The following is a 25,168-nucleotide window of genomic DNA, read 5'->3' on the forward strand; positions in this document are numbered from 1 at the left end:
TGTTAGGGGTGAGGACATTGGAGAAAATTCTACCTTTGTAAAATCCTGTTTTGTTATTTTGTCTTTGGCATCTCATTCTAGCTGCCTTCTAATGTGAGAGCACTTCGTTAAAGTCAAATTACTACAAAGATATGCTAGATATAATTAATTGAAAGTTACCATATTCTATGAACAGTGTTTAGATCTCTGGGGGTTTTTGAGATAATTGCTGCAGTTTTCCCCAAAGTTCTTATACCAACAAATACTATGACTGGCTAATTCCTCAAGCCTTCTGGATTTTATTAGGTGTTCTAATCATCAGTGAGCAGGGCAGCTCTACACAAAGCTGCTCAGTAGGGAGGGCTGAGATCTGCTAAGAGCACTGCCCAGAGCATGCTGAAATGTGCCAGTTGTAGCCAGAAGGGAGGTTTTTCAATGCAGTGACTTTCATCACAGATGCAGCTTTCTCCTGACCATCAGAAAACTGGAAAGAAGTGTGACAGAAACAGACACTGCATATACGTCGTCAGTTTTAAACCCCATGGCGTCTATGTAAATGCGCTATTACCTTTCACAGCGCTACAGTGAGGGAAGCATGTTCTAAGCATAAAAATAATTTGAAAGTGACAGAGATTAAATAAATGGCAAGGGCATAACTAGAATTGAAAGCACGGAATTCTGACTGAAAGCCTCTTCCCAGGACCTTGGCACCGTATTGTCTCCAAAGCAACAGTGAAATCCACGTGTGAAGAGACCAAGACTGCAGTGAATCTGTGAAATCTGATGATAAATAAATTGTCCTTTGTCAGTTCCATCATCAGCCTTCTAAGTTTCTATGTACTCTTCTAAAAAAAAAAAAAAAAAAAAAAACTCTGCTGAATAGACTTTATTCCAGTGGCACACATTTGTCACAATAAAACCAAAGGACCATGCATGAATATATAAAAATCAATACCACCTTGAGTGTCTGAAGCCAATATACCTTTGTCATCTAATGAGGAGCAATGTGTTGCTATATGGTTTCAGGTGATTTAGATAAGGATCAGAAAGATTAAGCACCTTGTTCAAGATTATATAGCTACTGGTAGCTACTAAACAACAGAACCCAGAAAATACTAGATTTCAAAGTATTTTCTTTCCACTATATTACACTCCTCACTACAGCAAAAACTCTACAAATCCACACTCAAGGCAGTTATCAAAAATAATAGAACTGCTAATGGCAAATACATTTGCAAGTTGTTTTGAACAATCCTTTAATTGTTTTCTTTCTTAATAATGATTTTTAGTTTATCGTGAAGGGAATATTGGTTTGGTTTTGTTTTAATCCCTGACTTAGGCAGAAACCACAGATTCAAAGCTCACAAAGCACCTTTAAAGGTTAAAAGTCTGGGATTCAGAGAGATAGACGAAAGGGACATTCTGATCCATGAAGCAGCTTATTCAAATTCAAGGACATTTGGTAGGAGCAATTGTTTCCTATGTTTACTGATGAAGTAGCCTGTCAAGGAAAAGAATGTGAGCTTCCCTTGCACCTGGTTGTTCTCTGGCTTGCAGCCTGCTTGGAAGTCCTCTTCAAGTCGAAGCAGGAAAATAAATCTCGCACATAAATCAATTTGTGGACCCTGCTGAACAATTTTTGCCTTTGGGTTCTCATATAACATTAGGGAAACTGAAGCTGTTAAATAGCATCAATCCTTTTCAAATAATGTATAAACTAATTCAGAAGGATTTCCTTGAGCCAGTTCTATTCAGGGGGATCCAAGAAGCAAGGATGAGAGTGTTGGGTACATCTTTTCTCATGGACCAAGGCTGGGGGGCAGGCAGGACTTTTCCATCACAAATTCACCCCGCCACTCCGTGAATGCAGACCACGTAGAGAGTCAGTGTAAGGTCAGTGTAAATACCAGATTACTTTTTCTTCTGATCCATTTAAAAATGCCACAGAACTTTGTATTAGACCATGTGAAACCAAGAAGAATGCACAAAGTGTTCCCATGTTGACATTTAAAACTATCTCATTTATTCTAAGGTGATATTTGTGCAATCCTTACATAATTATAATGGTGTGATTACTTTAAATGAAGATCATGTGTAGCAATAAATGGAAAAATATGACTGTGTATATTATTATTTGCCTTTTTTATGCATTGGGAAAATTTGTGCTAAATTTGTCCATGTCCATTTCTCTTTATAAAGATAACATTAATCTGATCTATTACTGTATTAATGGGGGACATTTTGTTCAGGAGTAGAACTGCATTATACATCTTTTCTTTTGCTTGTGCAAATTCCAAGAAAAGTAATTTGCTGTTTTCTCATTCTCACTGTTACATTTATGGAAAAGTAATCATTCCAGCAGCTATGAATGTGTATGAATAAAAGTGTTTTTCCTTTCTAAAATATAGGAATGGCTACATTAGTGTTTGTTTCAAGGTCCTTCATTGCATCTTTTTATTTTCTTACTAAAACATTTGTTTTTAGATTACTATTTAATCGTTTGTTAACTACTTGAGCAAAAGGTCGTGAAAATAGTTTAAATTTTTACTTTTATATCCTAAAATAAAGGGGTGCTCAATTAGAGCTGTGCAAAGAGAAAGCTGGTTTTTACTTGTTCTTTTGTTCTTCTTCCATTTTTCCTGCCCAACAGGGCAGTCTCATTTAGTCTCGAACACTAAATGAAAGTCTTAGGCACTAAACGAAAGGAGACTAGACTAGATCAGCTTGAGTGAAACCTCACCCATAAGGAGTGTTTTCTGTGCAGCAGCTTGAGGAAGAATTCACAATCTCAAATACACATATTTATTGTTCGTCTTTCTTGGGATGGTGAGAGCAGCCTCCCTCTTGACTCCTTAGTAAGTGGTGGCATCTGTTTGTGAAATGGTGGTCAGGGTAAGGGGGCAGAGGAAAGTGAACTTAAATCACGAGGTAACTCCCAGTTGAATCCAGCAGGCAGCCAGCAAGGTTCTCCCAACATCTGCTATGTTTAGAGTTATGTAATGGGATGGAAGAAGCATAGGCATTGCTGACTTTATCTTTTAAACGTTTGGTTAGAATGCAAAGGAATTTTCCATAGACTTGTAACAAACCAATACATTTTGTTGGTTCAATAATTACCTGAAATAAAGTGTGTAGACAAAAAGTCCTGGAAACACAATCTATCATGGGTAACACATGGGGGCATTTAAAGAAACTTTTTTGATTTTTTAATTGTTTTAGAGTCAGGGTCTTTCTCCATCTCCCTGGCTGAATTGCAGTGCCATGATCATAGCTCACTGCATCCTCAAACTCCTGGGCTTAAGCAATTCTCCCACTTCAGCCTCCTCAGTAGCTCAGAGTACAGGTATCTGCCACCATGCCCAGCTAATTTTTTTAACTTTTTTTTTTTTTTTTTTTTTTGGAGTGACATGGTCTCTCTTTGTTACTCAGGCTGGTCTTGAACTCCTGGCCTCAGATGATCCTCCTGCCTCATTCTCCCAAAGTGTGGGAATTATAAGAAGGAGCCACCATGCCTGGCTAGAGAGCACTTTTTTCAACACAGAAGGGCTAACTATCTCCTGCCTAGCTCTGAAGATAACTCTTCTGGCCTGAGGCAAGGACTCCAGCAGCATGAGCAGCAAAGATGAACTCCTCAGAAAGTCAGAGGGCAAAATGTTATATAAACACCTGGGGTCATTGCTTGTCATAGACAGACTCCTAGATACATCATTTCTTTACTCATAAAGTTCTAGGGAACTTTTGCTTCCTTCCTTTCTGTTGGAAGTTGTAGCACATAAAGCCATAACACAGAGCATAGGAGAACTGACTTTGGGGCCAGATCATCTGATATTTTATCCTGTTGCTTAATATTTATATACTTTGGGACAAGATTGTTAATTCTATGCCTCAGGTTCTACATCTATAAAATAGAAATAATTACAACACCCATTTCATCAGATTATAGTGAGTATTGAGCTAATGCCTATACAATGCCTAAAGTGTTGCTTGGCATGTCGTTAGCATTTAGTGCACATTATCACCTTTCCATCTCACCATTTCAATCAATACCAAAACAAATGTTGATCTCTCCATTGACACAGTAGATAAAAACAAGGTTACACGAGGATTCTTAAAGACAAATTTTCACTGTTCTCTTAAATGACAAAAAAAAAAAGTAAAATTCAGGTTGAGTACTGTCAAGTTTGGTATGGTAAACCACAGTGCATTATTGAGCCTTGGGTCAGGAGAAAGAGTGAAAGCAGACAGGGCAAGACTGAGGTCATTCCTGGAAATAGAGAATCAATGACAGAAGTGTAGGATAAGGAAGAGCTAGATAAAGGCTTGGATTTTCCACTTCCTTATCCCTTATCACCACCTGCACTGCCAGAGCACAGCTTCCTTGGACCAGTGCTGGAGCGAGATGAGAAATGAGAACATTAGGTAGTCAGAGCCAAGGGAAAGTAAGGCAGAGAGGAAGTGGAAGCATAAATTATTACATATGTAAAGGAAAATGGAGGTAAGAGAGCACTGTCAAGAAATCTGAAGAGTGGTTGTGCTGATGAGCAAAGAGGGCAACCCTGTGGCTATCTGCTATTCAGGCTGGCCTTGCATACATGCACGTTGTGCCTAAAATTTTAAAAAGCTTTGGTAATTATTATTCCTGACATAAAATTTTGGAAATTAGTATTCTTAAAATGATATCTTGCAAAACACGTCACAATATAAAATGAGTTACATGATAAACTTCAGGACAATAGACACTGCAAAGTCAACGTCAGAACAGTGAAAAATATTCTTATGGAGTGATGGTAAACTAGGTTTTAAATAAGGAATTCTATCTATGCAAAACAGACCCAAGAGGTAGGATTTTCATGCTCTATTTGAGAGGATTGAAAATGGTAAATTTTGAATGAAAATTCTGAATTGGTGATTTTTAAAGATGAGATTGGAAAAGTAGATTGAAGTGACATTGAAGAGACCTTTGAATGCCAAGATGAAGGCTTCAAAAGACAATGTGTGTACAGTGGAAAGTTAACGAAATCTTCATAAATTATAAATTTCTCTCATTGTATTCTCAAAGAGAATATCACTTCTCATTGTAATAAAGTGACTACATCAGATGCAGGAAATGCTAGAAACGCATGTGTGTTCATCCATTTTCATGTTGCTGATAAAGACGTATCCGAGACTGGGTGATTTGTAATGAAAAAGAGGTTGAATGGACTCACAGTTCCACATGACTGGGGAGGCCTCATAATCATGGTGGAAGGCAAAAGGCACACCTCACATGGCAGCAGAGAAGAGAGAAAATGAGAGCCAAGCAAAAGGGGTTTCCTCTTATAAAACCATCAGGTCTCAGGAGACTGACTCGCTACCACGCGAACAGTATAGGGGAAACCACCCCAGTGATTCAGTTATCTCCCACTGGGTCCGTCCTGCAACATGTGGGAATTATGGGAGTTACAATTCGAAATGAGGTTTGGGTGAGGACACAGTCAAACCACATCAGCATGCAGCAAGGAAGCAACCAGAAAACTTATACTGGAATGCTAACGGCAAAATGAGGAAGAGCCAATACAGCATGTCAGAGAAATGTAGAAATGAAGAAGTCATTAACCTTGATCTGAGGAGCGGTGGAGTACCATCGTTACAATCTCAGGATTTGAAGTCAGAGCAATCAAGGTTCAATCCCTCGCCATGCTGCTCACGTGTCCCAAGTCTTGGTCAAGTTATTTAAACCTCTCTAATCAGAGTTTCTTCGTCTGTAAAAAGAGAATAACAATTCACTCTTTGCAGTTTTCTCTACAGGTGTGAGGATTAAACAATGTGATGCATATAAATAATTCACCATAGTTTTAGCATAGTAAATTGCTCAATAAATATTTGTTATCATCGCATCATTATAATTTGCATAAAATAATTACCTATCGTACATTGCCCCTTCTTCTCTGGAATGTAAAATCCCTAAGACCAGGGACTTTTGTCTGCTTTTTTTATTGATGTATCCCTGGCACCTATAAAAGATGCTCAATAAATGACGCATTGAATAAATTATTGTTATTATTTTCACAGTGGGAACTGGAAAAGTAACAAGGCTTTGGTCAAAATAGAGAAGTCAAAAGTGAAAGTATTTTGAAGGCCAGATGATGAAACGTATTTTTAGATGATTAATGTTGCGCTCCCATTAAGGTGTTACCTTCCGGCAAGCATCATCCATTGACTTAGACACGTTACACCTGTTCACTAGAACCAGTCAGCAAACCTACCATCCCCACTAAAATGAAGACCTAGAGTGTAGTGAAGAATATGCTTCCCAGCTCTCAGTGCTCAGAAAGGAAAGAGCTTCCTCGGTGTAGGGGAGCAGTATTTGATAATAATAGAAACACAGAGAACAGGAATTCCAAGGAGGTTTCTATTCATAGAAGCTAGAAATGAAACTGATCTTCCAAAGATTATGTGGCCTTGTGTATATAGTGTATATATAGATGACATATATAATATATATTATATTTATATAATATACAATATATTTCATATATAATATATTATATGTAATTATAATTTATATATAATTATATATAATATCTTTAATTATAAAATTTATATATAATTATATATTTATATATGTCATATGTAAATATATAAGAAATTCTTTTTTGGTTTCAATATCTTATTAAGAGTTTTGTTTAAAATTCTTTTTATGGTATCTTTGCGTTAAAATTAGTTGGGCATCACCTCGCCCATTCCTTTCTAAATTGTTTCATTTTATTATTTGAATTAATGTTGGTTGGCAATTGAGGGTGGACAAACAGAACATTTAAAAAGCCAACAGTAACTTCTAGTTATTGCAGAGAAACAGGGGACAGAGTTGAGATGAGAAAATATTTCCCAAAGTGATAGGGCTGAATATATGAGAAGCAAATCCGAACAGTATTTCAGCAATAAATATGTTAGTAGGAAAATAGTACTTGTGAGTTAAATAACCAGAAAATAATTATATAAATGTCAGCAAGTAAAATTTATTGTATAGTGAATAATATAACTAAATTGGAATAGCCATTTATGCAATCAACTATGGGAGAACAAACCTAAAATGGAAAGATTGACTGAGAGCAAATACTCATTTTGACGTTAAAGATGCTGCCACCACATTTCTGAATGAAATAACACCTTTTACATGGATAGTAATGTTACATAATACTAAATTATTTAGTATCTATGTTCATAGTCTTAGAGCACCATAAACCTTATCAGAAAAGGCAAGTTAAATTGGACATTTCAAAGATTTAATGTTTGAAAAACAAGCTATGGCAAAAAAAAAAAAAAAAGGATAAACAAGATCTAAGAGTTTGATAAATCACTGTCAGAGCTACAATTGGACCAAGATAGCAGGTGTAGAAATAGAGGCCCCGAGGAGACAGAGGAAGTTGAAGACGAATGGTATCAAATGTTACCTTTAATGGAAAACAACTTGGACAGAATGCTTAAGCACTCAGGTTCTTTATTGCAACTTCTCTTGTCTTATTTTCCTTCACCACTTTGAGAGTGATGCTCCGGATCTCGGGAGCTCAGCACTGGAGTGAGCCACACAAAGTCTCATTTCAAGACGCTTTGCTATTTTTTTGTAGGCTTCAACCTAAGAGAAGGCCATAAAATTGGAACAATTTATTGTGCTGGGGCAGAAAGCATTGTCATTGAGCTGATAGGCACTACCCTGGTCTCTGCAAAGCGCAGCTTCATCACAGACAGCTTTATTTTTTACCCTGCATAGGATTTGCTATTATGAAAGAGAGGCTGAAACATGTCGACTTTGCCCAAGGATGTCCAGTTTAAATCACACAGGGGAGATTGTAACTCCTGGTGGCTTTGAGTTGGGCTTTATATTTCTTTTATTTTGTTTCGGTTTATCTTCTACAGATTTTACACAATACTTTTCCCCAGAGCTTAACTTTCAGTTTCACCATGTGGAAACTTTGTTGCTGGAAAACTGATAGATCTTTATAAGAAAGGCATATGTCTTTCAGAAAATGAATTCCAGGGTGATCAACTTTGTGCCTGTGCAGATCTCCACTGGGAAGTAAATGGAATTCTTAATGTTTGATTTTAGGTATAAAATGACATATATATAATATAATTACCTCTAAATATTTTGACAGAAGTGGAATACATTACATTATAATGTTTTAAATGCCCCAAATGGAATGTTTGAATCTTGATCAAATGCAGTATCTTTGATGTTTTAAGCCCTACAGGGTATTACATAAATCTGAAAAATTCTTATTCATTTTGTTAATGAATGAATAAGGATTAGGGCTCTTACTTTATTAAAAGTATTCTGGGCATGTGAGAGATATAGAAATATCTGTCCAAATTTCTTCCTATAGAAGTTTTCCATTGAGATAAAGAAATAATACTTGCAATAAAAGCAAATACTATAAAGGTAGTCTATGAGGTGAAGCACTAGATTCGTTCCATAATGTAAAAGAGGAAGCACCTGAGAAATCAACTAATCCAACCTCCTTGTTTTAAGGAATGTAAAAGTTTGTCCCGAAGAAGTTATTTTCATAGAATCACAGAAACCAACTCAAACCAATGTGCCCTGACTCCAAGTTGAAGTGTGGACTCCAGTCTCACTGTTGCATTGCTGTAACAGCAGCAGGTGTGAAGCTGGTTGACTGTCACTGGACAGTGGTTACCGCTTTGTCTAAGTCCATGAGACAGATCACCCCCACATGAGTTATATGAAGTGGGTTTATTCCTGACAGGCAGCAGGGAACAGTTCCCCAGCTCAGGAAAACTGTCTGGGATAGATGGAGTCTCTTCTGTACATGCTCCACTTGTACCACAGCTGAGGCATCTCACAAAGCAGCCTGCCCTGGGTTTTGTACCCCAGAGCCACAGGACACCCTGGGCTAAAGCATGGGAAGACATCCTGTTCCCTGGCTGTTCCAAGCACCTCCTTTCTTACCACAGGATGCTGCATTCTCAGCACATTCCACAGTTATTCTTGGGAGCTACAAGTGAGAAACAGGGGAGAATTGGATCGGTCCAAGGCCACCTGGGGAACTGTCCTGCACAGGGAAGGATGAAAGCAGGTCCTTGATCCATGACAGCTGAGGTGCCAGGTAAGCACAGTTCTTGCGGTTGACCACAGACAAATGATATGTGCTTACTTCCCTCGGGGGGAAGGAAGGGAGCAGTCTGATAGGCCAGTATTGGCATGAGGAAGGAAGAGGATGCATCCAGTACCCTCCTATCGTGTGTCTTGGAAAGGAGAAAGAAAGGAAAAAGAGAATAAATATGTATTGCATGTCCACTGTATCCTAGGCCTACTGATTTATATGCAGCAATTAATATTTGCTGAAAGAAAGAATGAATTCATTTATTTCTCACAACAACCTCACAGGCATGATTATTCCTAGCTTCCAAAAAAAAAAAAATAAGGCTTATTCGCTCAGTCAGCAAATGTTCACTCATAGCCTATTGGGTTCTAGGTCTTGTGTTAGATACAGGGGTATAAAGATGCCCCTCATTCCTACCCTATTAGAAAAGTAGACATATTGAAAATTGAGCTCCAGAATTGATATATATACTCTGCCTTGGAGTTTTATTACCATGAACTCAGGGTAGTTATAAAATATTTTGAAGATCACGAAGCTTAAAAATGGAAGAATTAGCTTTCCAAACCAGAGCTTTTAAAATGTATTTTAGAATCCCTAGCCTTTCCATTATAACTCACAGCCTGCCATTTGAGAGGGCAGCAGAGAAAATGATGTCATCTAGGTAGAACGTATTTGAGTGAGGAAATAAGAGTAAGAAGAACAGGAGCCCACTCGCAAGCACAGGGGAAGAAGCTACAGGAGACAGATATTTAAATGGATTCAAACCCAAACATCTTGAGTCAATGAGAGATTTTGCACCCAGAGAGAAGTTTGCAAAATCAGAAGATGCTGGGAGAGAAATGTACTGTGTCTGGCAGACCAAAAGGAGTTAAAGAGAAATTAACCAAGTGCAGCAAAGATAATTTTTCTTGAATGCAGAATTCATACAAAAATACATTCTCTTCTCTGTTCTTTCCTGTGCCTCACATACACCCTCACATATGTGCTACAACCCAGTAGTTCAAAATCCTCCCCCTGCCTCTCCCTGCCTCCAATGCCTGCAATACGTGCAAACCTGCCCAGAAGTCTCTTTGAAATCCATGGGACAGAGTAGAGGACTGAGGACGTATCTAATTTCAAAAGTAATGGCCCTGTTCTGTGCTGGTATAGACTAGGGGCTTATACTGAAGTAGCCCAGAGACTGCTTTTGAAATCAGGATACTTGTGAGTCTGAGAGTTGGGCATGCATGTGGAGTGTGGAAAACAAGAAACACCTATTATGGAATCATTTTTCCCCCTTTGGCTTAAGTTGTGTTTTTTTCAAATTAGCATTATACTTTAAGTTCTGGGATACATGTGCAGAACGTGCAGGTTTGTTATGTAGGTATACACATGCTCTTGTGGTTTGCTGCACCCATCAACCCATCATCTACATTAGATAGTTCTCCTAATGCTATCCCTCCCCTAGCCCTTCACCCCACAACAGGCCCCAGTGTGTGATGTTCCCCTCCCTGTGTCTATGTGTTCTCATTGTTCAACACCCACTTATGAGTAAGAACATGTTGTGTTTGGTTTTCTGTTCCTGTGTTAGTTTGCTGAGAATGATGGTTTCCAGATTCATCCATGTCCCTGCAAAGGACATGAACTCATCCTTTTTATGGTTGCATAGTATTCCATGGTATATATGTGCCACATTTTCTTCATGCAGTCTATCATTGATGGGTATTTGGGTTGGTTCTGAGTCTTTGCTATTGTGAATAGTGCTTCCATAAACATATGTGTGCATGTGTCTTTATATTGGAATGATTTATAATCCTTTGGTATATAGCCAGTAATGGGTTCTACTATAATTCCGTTACTGGTGTTTACCATTTTTAAAAGCGAGGCAGCCTTTTGAAAAACTGAGGAATGTGAACTTGTGTTGGATACGTAAATGTAAGAAGTGTTTATATCTAAAACAACTGTAATGAAAAAGTAGAATTGTCCTCAGAGCAGTTGATATGGTTTGTCCCTGTCCCCATTCAAATCTCGACTTGCATTATATCTCCCAGAATTTCCACATGTTGTGCGAAGGACCCAGAGGGAGGTAACTGAATCATGAGGGCCGGACTTTCCCATGCTATTCTTGTGATAGTGAATAAGTCTCTTGAGATCTGATGGGTTTATCTGGGATTTCTGCTTTTGCTTCTTCCTCATTTTCTCTTGCTGCCACGATGTAAGAAGTGCCTTTCACCTCCTGCCATGATTCCGAGGCCTCCCCAGTCATGTGGAACTGTAAGTCCAATTAAACCTCTTTTTCTTTCCAGTCTCAGGTATGTCTTTATGAGCAGCGTAAAATGGACTGGTACAGCAGTTTTGTAACTCTCTTATAGATGAGTACTAACAACACTGGCCTATGATTTTTGAACATACACGTAACTATCGTGAAATCGGCACAGTGGAAATGAGTAAAGGGCTTGTGGCTATTGTGTTCACTTTTCCAAACTCCTAGAGCAGAACAAAATACCGAATACTGCCCCCACCCTGCAAATAAATGACAACTCAGGGCTGGAAGAGGGTCAGTGGTTTCAGCGGACCCAGTTCACTCCATATATTTTCTATACCCTGAGAAAATGTGACCAAAATATTACACTGTAAAAATCACAGAACCTTAAAATGTTATAGACTCAAGGCAGTGCTAGAGATCATGTGGTTCAGTGATTGTTAATCTTTTGGCAAATGGAAATAATCTAATGTAATTTGGTGACTCCCTGAAAAATATGCACATGTGTATGTTAATATGAATTTTCATACAATTTTTGGGAGTTCAGGATTTTCTTAAACTCCTTGTTGCCAGATTAAAAATTCCAGAGCTAGTGAAACCCTCAATTAAATCAAAGCTCCTCACTTTGCCCAGTTCAAGTGCCCTGCCCAGGGTCACATGGCTACCTGCTTGGAGCAGAACAGGGATCACATAAGCCAATCTGATTGACTGCCCACATCTGATTAGACTTACCACCCAAACTATAGCAGCCCTTTATCCAAGGGACTTAAAATCACCTCCTAAAGTTAACCATCAGGTTTCTTCTTGTTCTAACTTACAATTATGCTTATCTAGCTCCATTAGTAACTTTCTAGATAGGCTTGAACTAAAAGATACTTTTTAATTAGGTGGTATTATTTCCTTTTGATTAACTGCATTTTCTGTTCTGCTGTTCCTATTTGTGTGTGTGTGTGTGTGTTTAAAGTTTTCTTGTTATTTTGAAATGCCAAGGTAATACATCTCTTTAAGAGGTGGTAGAAAACATTTTAAGACCATTCATGATCATCCCAGGGATAGTCCTCAGCATATCATATATTCATGCTGCCACATTAAATTGCCTGAATGTAAATTGAGATTCTAGAGTAAATAGGCTTTAAAATATCGGAGGCGTTATCACTTCTATTGAAAGTCATAGGATGATAATCTAAAGTAGATGTTGTCAGGTTTTCTGATGAGGTAGGCATGCTAATCTTAAAACACAGATTTAAAGAATGACATTCCTAGGACCAGCAGGTGACTGGAGGTTACAGTGCTATGTACCATTGAAATAATGGAGATGATTTATATACTAATATGGACCCATTGTCTTTTCATTTTAGCAACAGCAATGGGCAGGAAAAAAGTAACGTAGGTCTGAGTTATGGACACGTGATGTTTTACTAACCTCATTTTTCTCTTCTCAGCCAGCAGTAGGGTTCATTGTGACTCCTTTGTTCTCCGTTTGTGCCTTGAAAATAGTCCTATCATTGATTTATTAGGCCACATATTGTTTGTTTATTTTTTTGTCTCCTCAAATAGACTCTCAGCTTATTAAGCCCTGAGACTCTGTCCTTTTATACTATGAAAGCAGAGTAATTAGCACAGTGCCCAACACCTACTAAATGCTCAATAAATAACTGTTGAATTAATAACTAAGGGAAGCAAATTATATTAATTTTCTGCATACTCCATTAACTGAGAACATAAACAATCACAGAAAAACTTTAATAAAAACTACAACAAAGAGAAATTTTTTGCCATCCCTTCATTAAAATTGTTTGTCATGGTGCATTCTGCTACACCAGAAAAAAAAAAAAAAAAAAGAAAAAATGGAACAAGGGGACAGGACCATTGCTCCTTCAGAGGTAGAAGAGATTGAGAAGGTCATAAACTTACAGATTTGCTGAAATTTATTAGGATATTTGAGAAGGGATTTCTAAAGTATTTGGTAGAAATTAGATTTTCCTTCTATCCCCCAATAAAACAAAGAGACTGAGTTTCTAAACACAAATGTTAAAAATACAGCTTAAGATAGAATTGTCCTGAGACTTCATCGTTATCTATAGAGGTTAGATTAACATTTCAGGACAGATCTTATTGACACATTAGATATTCAAGGGCAAAGCTGTGTTTCATAAGACATCTTTGTATCCCCATATTGTATGCCCAATACTAACTATATAATCTGGAACACAGGTGTTTTATATACATCATACACACACACACATATATATACATCTTAGATATAGATACACACCATATAGATATAGATAATTATATACATCATGTAGATATAGATGTATATATAAGTATATATATTGTTGCAGGAAGTCAGGGACCCCAAATGGAGGGACCGGATAAGGCTGCAGCAGAGGAACATAAATTGTGAAGATTTCATGGACATTTATCAGTTCCCAAATAATACTTTTATAATTTCTTATGCCTGTCTTACTTGAATCTATTAATCCTGTTATCATTGTGAGCTGAGGATATACGTCACCTCAGGACCACTGTGATAATTGTGTTAACTGTACAAATTAATGGTAAAACATGTGTGTTTGAACAGTATGAAATCAGTGCACCTTGAAAAAGAACAGAATAACAGCAATTTTTAGGGAACAAGGGAAGACAACCATAAGTTGTCTGACTGCGGGTGGGCAAAAAGAGCCATATTTTTCTTCTTGCAGACAGCCTGTAAATGGACATGTAAGTAGGGAAGATATCACTAAATTCTTTTCCTAGCAAGGAATATTAATATTAATACTCTGGGAAAGGAATGCATTCCTGCGGGGAGGTCTATAAACAACCGCTCTGGGAGTATCTATCTTATGTGGTTGAGATAAGGACTGAGATACACCCTGGTCTCCTGCAGAACCCTCAGGCTTATTAGGGTAGGGAAAAACTCTGCCCTGGTAAATTGGTGGTCAGACCAGTTCTCTGCTCTCAAACCCTGTTTTCTGTTGTTTAAGATATTTATTAATACAATACGTGCACCGCTGAACATAGACTCTTATCAGTCATTCTGCTTTTGCCCTTTGCCTTGTGATCTTTCTTGGACTCCTTGTCAGTAGTTCTCCTTTTTTGCTCTTTGAAGCATGTGATCTACTCCCTGTTCTTACACTCCCTCCCCTTTTGAACCCTTAATAAAAAACTAGCTAGTTTGAGGCTCAGGTGGGCATCACAGTCATACCAATATGTGATGTCACCCCCGGGAGCCCAGCTGTAAAATTCCTCTCTTTGTACTCTTTATTTCTCAGCCAGCCGATACTTATGGAACATAGAAATAACCTACACTGAAATATTGGAGGGTGGTCCCCCAATAATATATAATATATATATACATCAAGTTTTGTTATATTGGTGTTCATCTATGTCAAGTCATTTTTGAGAGATGCTTAGAAAACCCTATCATCAACTTTATTTCTTCTATCCAACTGCCTAAGAATCTGAGACACCCATCGCTATAAATTCATCTCTTTAAGTTGTTCTTCTAGTACTTGGAGTTTTTAAAAAGAAAGAGTTAAATAACATTCTGCAGAATTTCTTAAAACATGTAGCATGGTATTGTGTCTTGTGACTATCCAAGAGGGGAGATATATTCTACCAGCTTTTCCAAACGTATCTGACCCAAAAACTTTTTTCAAAAAACATATTTTTTGACTACTATTGCACAGAACACCCATTAGCAATGAATACAGTGAACTAATTCAAACAAATGTATTATAGTTTGCTTGCCATAAATAAAGTTTAAGGAGCCTTACTGTGCAGAGAAACTCTTGAGAAGGTACTTAAAGTGAAAGGAAAGAAAAGGAAGAGATCCTAAGAGTAAATGCCATTATTTTGCAATGAATGTGTTATTTCCCCAAAGCCCTCACTCCTCTTCCTTTCCTTGGGAGAGTGGGGCATGAAATATACTCATGTTCTCAGGCTGTGGTTGCTACAAATAACGATAACAACAGTAATCATTCATGGTTATTGAGTAGTGTCAAAAAACGATGTGAACGTTTTTATGTTTCTGCATGGTCATGACTTTCTGAGCAAAAATAATTGGCAACCTGACTGAAAGGATAAGTGAATGGTGAAAGCCCTGAAAGCTACAACCAGTGAAATATCTAGGGTCGATGTACAGGTTTTTCTCTTTCAGAGCCATGTGTTCATGTTTCAAAGAATTGTAAACACCTAAGGACCTTCTCGTATTTGTCTCAGAGAAGACTTGTTTACATCCCAGACCGAAAATTTTTCTGTTTTTCTTAGGAAGCAGAAGGGGTAGCTGTTTAGCTCCTTTATAAGCTCTGAGGTTCATAATTGCAAGGCTTCTTTCTCCCCTGTGTACAAATCCTGATTTGCATTCTCAGGAAATATCTACCCTCATCATTTTGCTCTATGGAGGACTGGGGATGGGAAACTGATGATAAGATCACCAGTAAGTAATCAGTCTGCTTCCAATTCAGAAACCTTTGTTAACTGTCAGGATAAAATAAATCAATACGGACATGAAGAACATGGCATGCCCTTAATATGTTCCAGGTACTGTGCTAAGAGCCCTGTGTACAATATCAAATTTAATCTTCACGTACCTTTACAGTGTGAGCATATGAGGTAAGTATTAAGATTGATTTATAGATGATGAGGCTGAGGGTCAGAACTGCTAAGTGACCAGTCAGCCCAGGTTCACACTGCCCATAATCAGTTGGGGTGCACTTCTTACCCAAGTCAGAAGGATTCATAGTCATTCCCTTAGGATGTAGCTTCTTACGAGGAGAGACTCTTTCTGTTTTGTTCATTGATGTATCCCTAATGCCAAGAAGAATGTTTTGTATTCAATAAGTGCTCAAAAAACATATGTTGACTGATTATTGTACTATTTTAATAGAATAGTACAATAATTCTAATAGGAATTAGAAATGTGGGTAACATTCTTGGGAACTAAATTCCAGTTAGCAAGTCACTAAAAGTGCCATTATATAGGTTACATTTCATTCAACCATGGATTCTTCTAAAATTTTTAACGAACACATCACGAAAATGTTTAGAACCTTAAAATAAGTCATAGATAGAAAGCACTTAGATTTGGTATATATGGCTTGTATTTAAACTGAATTCATTCTAAATAGAGTGAAAGAAACACATTTGTAGTTACACATTAAACAAATAACATTTTTTAGGCCCGGCATGCTGGCTCACACCTGTAATCCCAGCACTTTGGGAGGCCAAGGCAGGCAGATCACCTGAGGTCAGGAGTTCAAGACCAGCCTTGCCAACATGGCGAAACCCCATCTCTGCTAAAAATACAAACATTAGCTGGGTATAGGGGCACATGCCTGTAATCCTAGCTACTCAGGATGCTGGAGTAGGAGAATCACTTGAACCCGGGAGGCGGGGGTTGCAGTGAGCCGAGATCATGCCACTGCATGCTAGCCTGGGAGACAAAGTGAGACTCCATCTAAAAATAAAAAATAAAAATTTGTCTCGTAACAGAGTAAAGATTAATTATTTGCATTATGATTAGTATAACAGATTTCTAAGAAAGTAATAAAATGTAGTTCAGTTTGGCTAATTTTATTAGAATAAAATGTACATGAATAAAATCTGCATACAAATAGAAAGGAGGGAGGACTTGACCTTAGGTAGTAAATTTATTTACTTCATATTTCCATGAAATGTATTAATTACCACAATGAATTGTGTTAAAATATATAATCCAATTCCTAGTCTACTCAACCTGTAGAATATAGTTAGAACTATATATCTGGACATACAGAAACTGAAGCAAATTGATGTGTGTATATATATATATTTTATACATATTATAAAACATATTTCTATATGCAATTTTAAGATACAGCAACTAAAGAATATATCAACAATAAATTTGGATACTGGCTACATGGCTGTGATAATTAATGCCAAACTGGGGAACAACTTCAGCTAATGGAAAATATAAACACAGGTTTTAATTGGACTAAAGGGACTCCTAGTGCCATTAATAACAGATTTTGAAACACATAAAATAAATTTCCTCTGGCAACCACTTTCAATACAACAGTGGACCAAAAAGAATTTTTTACTTCAACCTTAATTCCTATATGAGAACTGCATGTGCCATTAAATCACTGACTTTACTTCTTGTTTATGTCATTAACTTAGGCTTAGGGACTACGTACATTTTAAATTCTCACTTTGGCATTGGCATCCAAGTGGATATATGATAAATTTAGAAAGAGCCATTATTGTTTCTTTCAAACCATAAAAATTACGAGCACAGTGGAACTTTCTCTAGAAAAACAGGTTAAAATTATTTTTGTATTTATTCTGAGTCTTTCTGAGCAAGACCCATTTTTTCATACCAGATTATAAAACTATTGATTTTTAACTAGGAATTAAGAAACTTCAGAAATTGGAAACAACATACCAATCTTTTTTCTCCTCCATGCCCTAATAGCATCTTATTCTTTTGCTAAATTGACATGTTAAAGTAATTTCATCTATGGACTTTCTAGGCTCTTTATTCCTAGACTTGGAGTTTCTTTCTTGCTATATCTGTCTAAGACTTTTCATTCTTTGCTTCTGCTCCTGAGTTTTTTAAAGTAAAGGTTTCCATTGAAAGACAGGTCAACTTCCTGGAGCCGAAACTGGGCCAACATTTGGATTTGAAGGTGGAGACTTTATCACTCAAAACTCTGAAAAGAGGGGTGATGGTCAAAGGTGGTTCACAGTTATGATATATGGCCGAGTCTGGAACCTGAGGTATCCTTGCATTATAGTTATGACTTTATTAAAATATAAACCATCTAACACTCTGAATGTGAAAGGATTTGGAATGGTTTCCAAGCATTGGTATTCTAAATGGGGTGCAAATTGAATCAGAGAAAGTTCACATTGGGTGATTATCCCTATAAATGCAAAATATAAGTCTCAAAGGTAAATGACACATCTAGAGCTGCTAAACCAAAATTTCTTGTTTGTAGTAATAAAATCTGTGCACAAGCTAGGAAGATAGTTTCAGGGCACAGACAAAGGCTCTTTCAAACAAGTGATATTTGCAGGAGGTGGTCTATTGATGAAACAAGAGGCAGAGAGAGACTTTACATTATGAACAAGTATAGAATTGGCTATCTTCATCCACTAGCGAAGAAGTAAAGCATAAAAGAATAAATAGTAGGTCATGATTACAGTTCCTGCCAGTCTGCAATACAACCTTAGACTCTTCTTTCATGCAAACTCCTGGTGAAGATTTGTTTAAAGAAAAGCTGATTTTAAAAACTGATGAATAATTTTAAAAGAAGCTAAAATGAGATCTAAACCAAGATACTACAGGAAGAGAAGGGGTTTGGAAAAGCAAAAATAAGAGGCAGGCAAAGAATACTCACCAGCAAATGGTTGTTACAGACCAGACAAAAGTTATTATAAAATGCCTTCCATGATTTAAAAAAATTTAGTCAATCTGACTCTGAAGCTAGAACACTAAACAAAAACAGAGAAAGTCAGGTGAGTGGTAACAAGACAACGGAAGAAGATTAAATGTGAGGTGGGCTGGCAGATCTCAGAAAATGGAAGGGGAAAAATCACAGAACTTAGGGAGAAATTAGAAGCAACACAAATGATCATTGATACTGCTAAACAGGATGGAACATGGGGGAAAGATGAAAACCAGGAAAGCGAAATGGAATTCGATAAAGAATTTAAAAGAATAAAAGAAAACGATAGATACAGAAGAAAGGCAGATGAGATCCAATGTACATATAATCAGTCTGACAAAAAGAAACAATGACAATAAAAAATAACATATAATACAATACATTTAAATGTATAATACAATAAAGCTCTTCAGAAATAAATCCTTCAATTTACAGTTTGGAAAAGCGCACATGCCATCAGAAAAAAATGAATGATTTCAGTTATCTGAATAAGTTACTTGATTTTTTTTAAAAAAAGACATAATCCCTTTTTGAATCTGAGAAAAAAAATCAAATTATCATTTGATTTAAAATAATTACTTTCAGCCTCAGATTTATCCACTACAGCATACATTGCCAGCAGACAGTAGAATAATAGCTTTTAAACATTTCTCAAGAAAATAAGCAATGACTTAAAAATCTTATACTCAGTGATAAAAGAATGAAAAATCAGACCTACATTATTGAACATACAAAAAAAAACTAGTTGTTATTAAATTCAGTGTTAAGATTTAAATAAATGTGGGAATTGCAGTTATGTGACAGTATTCATATCTTATAAACCTTTATAATCAAGAAATGATGTAGCCCAAAAAAGTGAGGTAGGGAAGGGAGAGGAAAAGTAGAAGTATAAAACTGCAAGTTTATCCATTTTTAACAGCTAAAATTAAAAACATATCATTTAAAGTTAGAAATTAAGTGACAGAGGTGAAAGTATATGTGACAATAAAAATGTATATAATTGGCAATATAAATGAACTAAAATTTGATTATTTAAATGGTATAAGTGGAAGGACAATAGATAGATTAATATATAATAGGAAGTCAAGTAAAAGAATTGTAAAGGTTTACAGTCCTAAGAAGTCAACCAAAACAGTATTTAAATTTTTAAAGAAGGTATTTGGACTAGAGGGAGTGGAAAAGAGTAAGACAGAGAAACATGCATTTTATTTATGTCTAGTACTGATCTTATATTACTTTTTCCTTTCTTTTTTTTTTTTTCCTGAGATGGAGTCTCGCTCTGTTGCCCAGGCTGGAGTGGAGTGGCATGATCTTAGCTCACTGGAACCTCTGCCACCCAGGTTCAAAGGATTCTGCTGCCTCAGCCTCCGAGTAGCTAGGATTACAGGTGCCCACCAGCATGCCCAACTAATTTTTTTTTTTTGTATTTTTAGTAGAGACAGGGTTTCACCACGTTGGTCAAGCTTGTCTTGAATTCCTGACGGGCAAGCAATCCACCTGCCTTAGCCTCCCAAAGTGCTGGGATTACAGGCATGAGCCACCATGCCCAGCTGTATTACTTTTAAATTTTGTGATTATACCATTTTGAAAACAAAAAAATAATTTTATAATGAAATTAAGCAATAGTAATAGAATAAATCAAGCAAATGCAAACAAAAAGAAAACAAAGCTTTTGATCGTAATATAGGACCAAGTTAAGTTCAAGTCAGAAAAAAACTGAAACAAAGTTACTTTATATAGCTAAAGAGTGGAATTTGCAATGACTATATAACAGTTTGGAACTTATATGCACTAAATAAATACACTGTCAACCATCAAAAAACAAAATCTTTGTAAGAAGAAATATTCAAAAATACATCAATATCAGAAAATTATAATTTATTTCTTTCAGTTCATGATAGATTAAGTAAACAAAAAATAAGTGATTTATAAAACCTAAACACATAATCAATAAAGTAGAACACATTGACACTCTTCTCCAAACCCCACAATGCACACATACATATCCCAAACACACTCAAAGTAGAGACTATATCTTCTCTCCTAGCTGCACAGAGCATTCCAAAAATATTTTACCATATTAGGTACAAAAATTTATAATTTCCATAAATTATAACTATTTAAAACAACATTGTCTGGTTACAATAAAATAAAAGTTGAAATTATCAACAAGGTACAAGGGGAATGTATAAAACCATGCTCAGAAAAACTTAGAATCTTTGAAGAAATTAAAATAACTAGAAAACCCACTCAATAAGTTAGTAACAGGTTTAAAAAAACCAAACTAGCAAATAAACGTAAAGGCAGGAATCAATAAAATAGAAAAGAGAAAAAGTGTGAACTAATGATGTATTCCAGTTATTCCACTTAAAAATAAGTATAACATTTGAATCCTCATATAAATTAATAAAAGGAGAAAAAGCATACACTCTAAAATAATAAATGCTACAGGAAAAATAATGGAGACATAGAAGATATTCTAAGAATCATAGAAAATGACGTTTTCAAGTCGATGCAAATAAGTTTGAAAACCTAAACGTGAAGGATAATTTTCTTTAAAAATATCATTTATAAAAGTGATTTCAAAAAGGATAAGTCTGAAAAGATGGGCTACCATAAAAGAAAAATTAAAAGTTACTAAAGAGTAGCATGAAAGATGAAAATTATCCCCCAAAAATTGTTTGTGAAAGGAAAGTAACAATGTTGTGAATGACACATGAAGTCATGCTTACTGTCATGCTTCCCTATACTTGGGCAATTGGTTACATGACCCTTGCCTATACGTAAACCTGCACATTCTTAAGTCCCACAACCAGTCCTGGGGAACCTGTGTGCATGAAAAGTCTGTTCTCTGTATATGCAAGTTTAGCATCCCATGAATACTGTATAAAAATCTCATAAATAAACCTTACTGTAAAATCCCTTGTTGTTCAAGGGTAAACTGTACTATGTAATGGTAGCACACAAAGAAAAGGAAACTACCTTAACATTAAAGTAGGCTGTATTAATAAATTACAAGAAAAACAGGCCAACAGAATATTGAATGAATTAACTCAATAAGACTAGGAATGAAAAGTTGTTTCAATGATAGGTAATATATGAAATACATCATATTCATAGAAAAAAGAAAATTCAATGATTACTCAGCTGCTAAAAAGGCATATGATGAAATGTATTGTTATTCTTGATTAAAACTCCTTTAAAAAGAATAAATGGGCACTTACCTTGCAATAGATAACGTTGAAACATACCTATTTCAATCTAAAAAAACAACATTGTTCTTAACTGAGAAATGAAAGACATCTTCCCACCAAGGCAAAAACAAAACAAAGGTATTTACTATGGTCACTATAGATTTATTCTGGCAGTACTATTCAGCACAACGAGACAAGAGAAAGAAATTGATGACATACTAACTCAAAAGAAAGAATTTACTGATCACTATTTTTGTTTGTAAAACCTAGGAATAAACTTAATATGAAAGCGCAAGGTCAATAAGAAGAAAGCAAAAATTCTATTAATAAATAAAAGTGAACAATTGACAAAATGAAAAGCTATATAATGTGCTCTGATAAGAAGTTTTAATATCATAAAGATTTCAACTTTTACTTGGAATTAGACTACCTGAAAAGGAAAGTAATGAGAAGAGTTGGAAAGAGTACTATAAGAAAAATATAAAACCATAAACATTAATTCGGTGTGATACTCATAAATAGTATGATAGACAAATCAACTGAAAAGCACTGAAATTGCTAGGTCAAATGGTATCTCTGCCTTTAGGTCTTTGAGGAATTGCCACATTGTTTTCCACAATGGTTGAACTAATTTACACTCCCATCAATAGTGTATAAGCATTCCTTTTTCTCCACAACCTTGCTGGCACCTGTTATGTTTTTTTTTACTTTTTACTAAGAGCCATTCTGACTGGTGTGAGATGGTAGCTCATTGTAGTTTTGATTTGCATTTCTCTAATGATCAGTGATGTGTAAAAATAAATTCAAATGCACATAGATATACTTTGATAAATACGACTTTTTAGACTAACATGGAAAAACTGAACTGATCAATAAACATTCTTTATATTAATGGTAGTCATATAGGAAAAAAATGGGTTTATACCTCACAGTTTAAAACAACTTCTTTTTAAAAATTGTTTTGACTTTTAAGTTCAGGGGTATATAGGTGAAATTGTATCAAGGGGGTTTGTTGTATGGATTATTTTGTCACTCAGGTATTAAACGTAGTACACATTAGTTATTTTTTCTGATCTCTTCTCTGCTCCCACCCTCTACCCTTTGTTAGGCCCCAGTGTCTGTTGTTCCCCCTCTATGTGTCCATGTGTTCTCATAATTTAGCTCCCATTTGTAAGTGAGAACGTGTGGTATTTGGTTTTCTATTTCTGCATTAATTGGCTAAGGATAAAGGCCTCCAGCTCTATCCATCTTCCTGCAAAGGACATGATCTTATTATTTTTTATGGCTGCATAGTATTCCACATTTTCTTCATCCAGTCTACCATTGATGGGCGTTTAGGTTAATTCCATGTGTTTGCTAATGTGAATAGTGATGGAATAAATGTATGTGTGTATGTATCTTCATGATAGAATGATTTATATTCCTTTGGGTATATACTCAGTACTGAAATTGCTAGGTCAAATGGTATTTCTGCCTTTAGGTCTTTGAGGAATTGCCACATTGTTTTCCACAATGGTCGAACTAATTTACACTCCCATCAGCAGTATGTAAGCATTCCTTTTTCTCCACAACCTTGCTAGTACCTGTTATTTTTTTTTTTACTTTTTACTAAGAGCCATTCTGACTGGTGTGAGATAGTATCTCATTATAGTTTTGATTTGCATTTCTCTAACGATCAGTGATGTTGAGTTTTTATATGCTTGTTGGTCACATGTATATCTTCTTTGGACAAGTGTCTGTTCATGTCCATTGCCCACTTTTTTACTTCCAACTATGTGATCAATTTTAGAGTAAGTGCCATGTGGTGATGAGAAGAATGTATAGTTGACTGTTTTTGAATGGAGACTTTTGTAAATATCTGTCAGGTCCATTTAATCCAGTGATAAGTTCAGATCTGGGATATCTTTGTGAATTTTCAGTTCGATGATCTATCTAATACTGTCGTGAGGGTGTTGAAGTCTCCCAGTATTATTGTGTGGGGGTAAATGTCTCTTTAAATGTCCCTAAGAGCTTGCTTTAGGAATCTGGGTGCTCCTGTGTTAGGTGCATATATATTTAGAATAGCTAGGTCTTCTTGTTGAATTGAACCCTTTACCCTTATGTAAGGTCCTTCTTTGTCTTCTTTGATCTTTGTTGCTTTAAAGTCTGTTTTGTCTGAAATTAGGATTGCAACCTTTTCTTTTTTCTGTTTTCCATTTGCTTGGTAGATTTTCCTCCAGCTCTTTATTTTGAGCCTATGGGTGTCACTGCATGTGAGATGGGTCTCTTGAAGACAGCATGCCAGTGGGTCATAGTTTTTTATCCAGCTTGCCACTCCATGTCTTTTGATTGGGGCATTTAGCCCATTTACATTCAAGGTTAGTATTGATATATGTGGATTTGATCCTGTCATCATGATGTTAGCTGTTTATATGCAGACTTGTTTGTGTGGGTGATGTGTAGTGTCACAGGTCTGTGTACTTCAGTGTGTTTCTGTTGTTTTTGGTAACACTCTTTCTTTCCATATTCAGTGTTTCCTTCAGGTGGGTAAGGCAGGTCTTGTGGGAATGAATTCCCTCAGTATTTGCTTGCCTAGAAAGGATCTTGTTCCTTCTTTGCTTATAAAACTTAATTTGGCCAGATAAGAATTCTTGGTTGGAACTTATTTTATTTAAGAATGTTCAATGTTGGCCCTCAACCTCTTCTGCCTTGTGGGTTTTCTGCTGAACAGTCTGCTATTAGTCTGATGGGCTTCCGTTTGTGATCAAGGTGACTTGACCTTTCTCTCTAGCTGCCTTCAACATACTGTTTTCTCATTTTGATCTTAGAGAATCTGATGACTATATGTCTTGGGCATACTCTTCTTTGAAGTATCTTACTGGGGTTCTCTCCATTTCCTGAATGTGAATGTTGGCTTGTCTATTTAGGTTGGGGAAGTTCTCATGGATGATATCCTGAAATACGTTTTCCAAGTAGCTCACACTTTCTCCATCTTGTTCAGAGACACCAATGAATCATAGATTTGATCTCTTTACATAATTCCACATTTCTTGTAGATTTCGTTTGTCCCTTTTCTTTTTTTTTTTTTCTCTATTCTCTTGTCTGAGTCTTTCAGAAAGCTGAAATTCTTTCCTGAGCTTGGTCTATTCTGATATTAACACTTGTGATTATATTATGAAATTTGTATAGTGTGTTTTTCAGCTCTATCAGGTTGTTAAGTTCTTTTCTATACTGGCT

At 36.2% G+C, this 25,168-nt stretch overlaps 1 pseudogene; it reads left to right on the plus strand.

Moving 5' to 3' along the window:
- Positions 1 to 9,064: 9,064 nt before the first annotated feature.
- Positions 9,065 to 25,168, plus strand: part of LOC105506797 — a 39,700-nt pseudogene continuing 23,596 nt past the window's right edge.

This window comes from Colobus angolensis, unplaced genomic scaffold (genome assembly GCF_000951035.1).
Source record: "Colobus angolensis palliatus isolate OR3802 unplaced genomic scaffold, Cang.pa_1.0 Scaffold14, whole genome shotgun sequence".
Lineage (NCBI taxonomy): Eukaryota > Metazoa > Chordata > Mammalia > Primates > Cercopithecidae > Colobus > Colobus angolensis.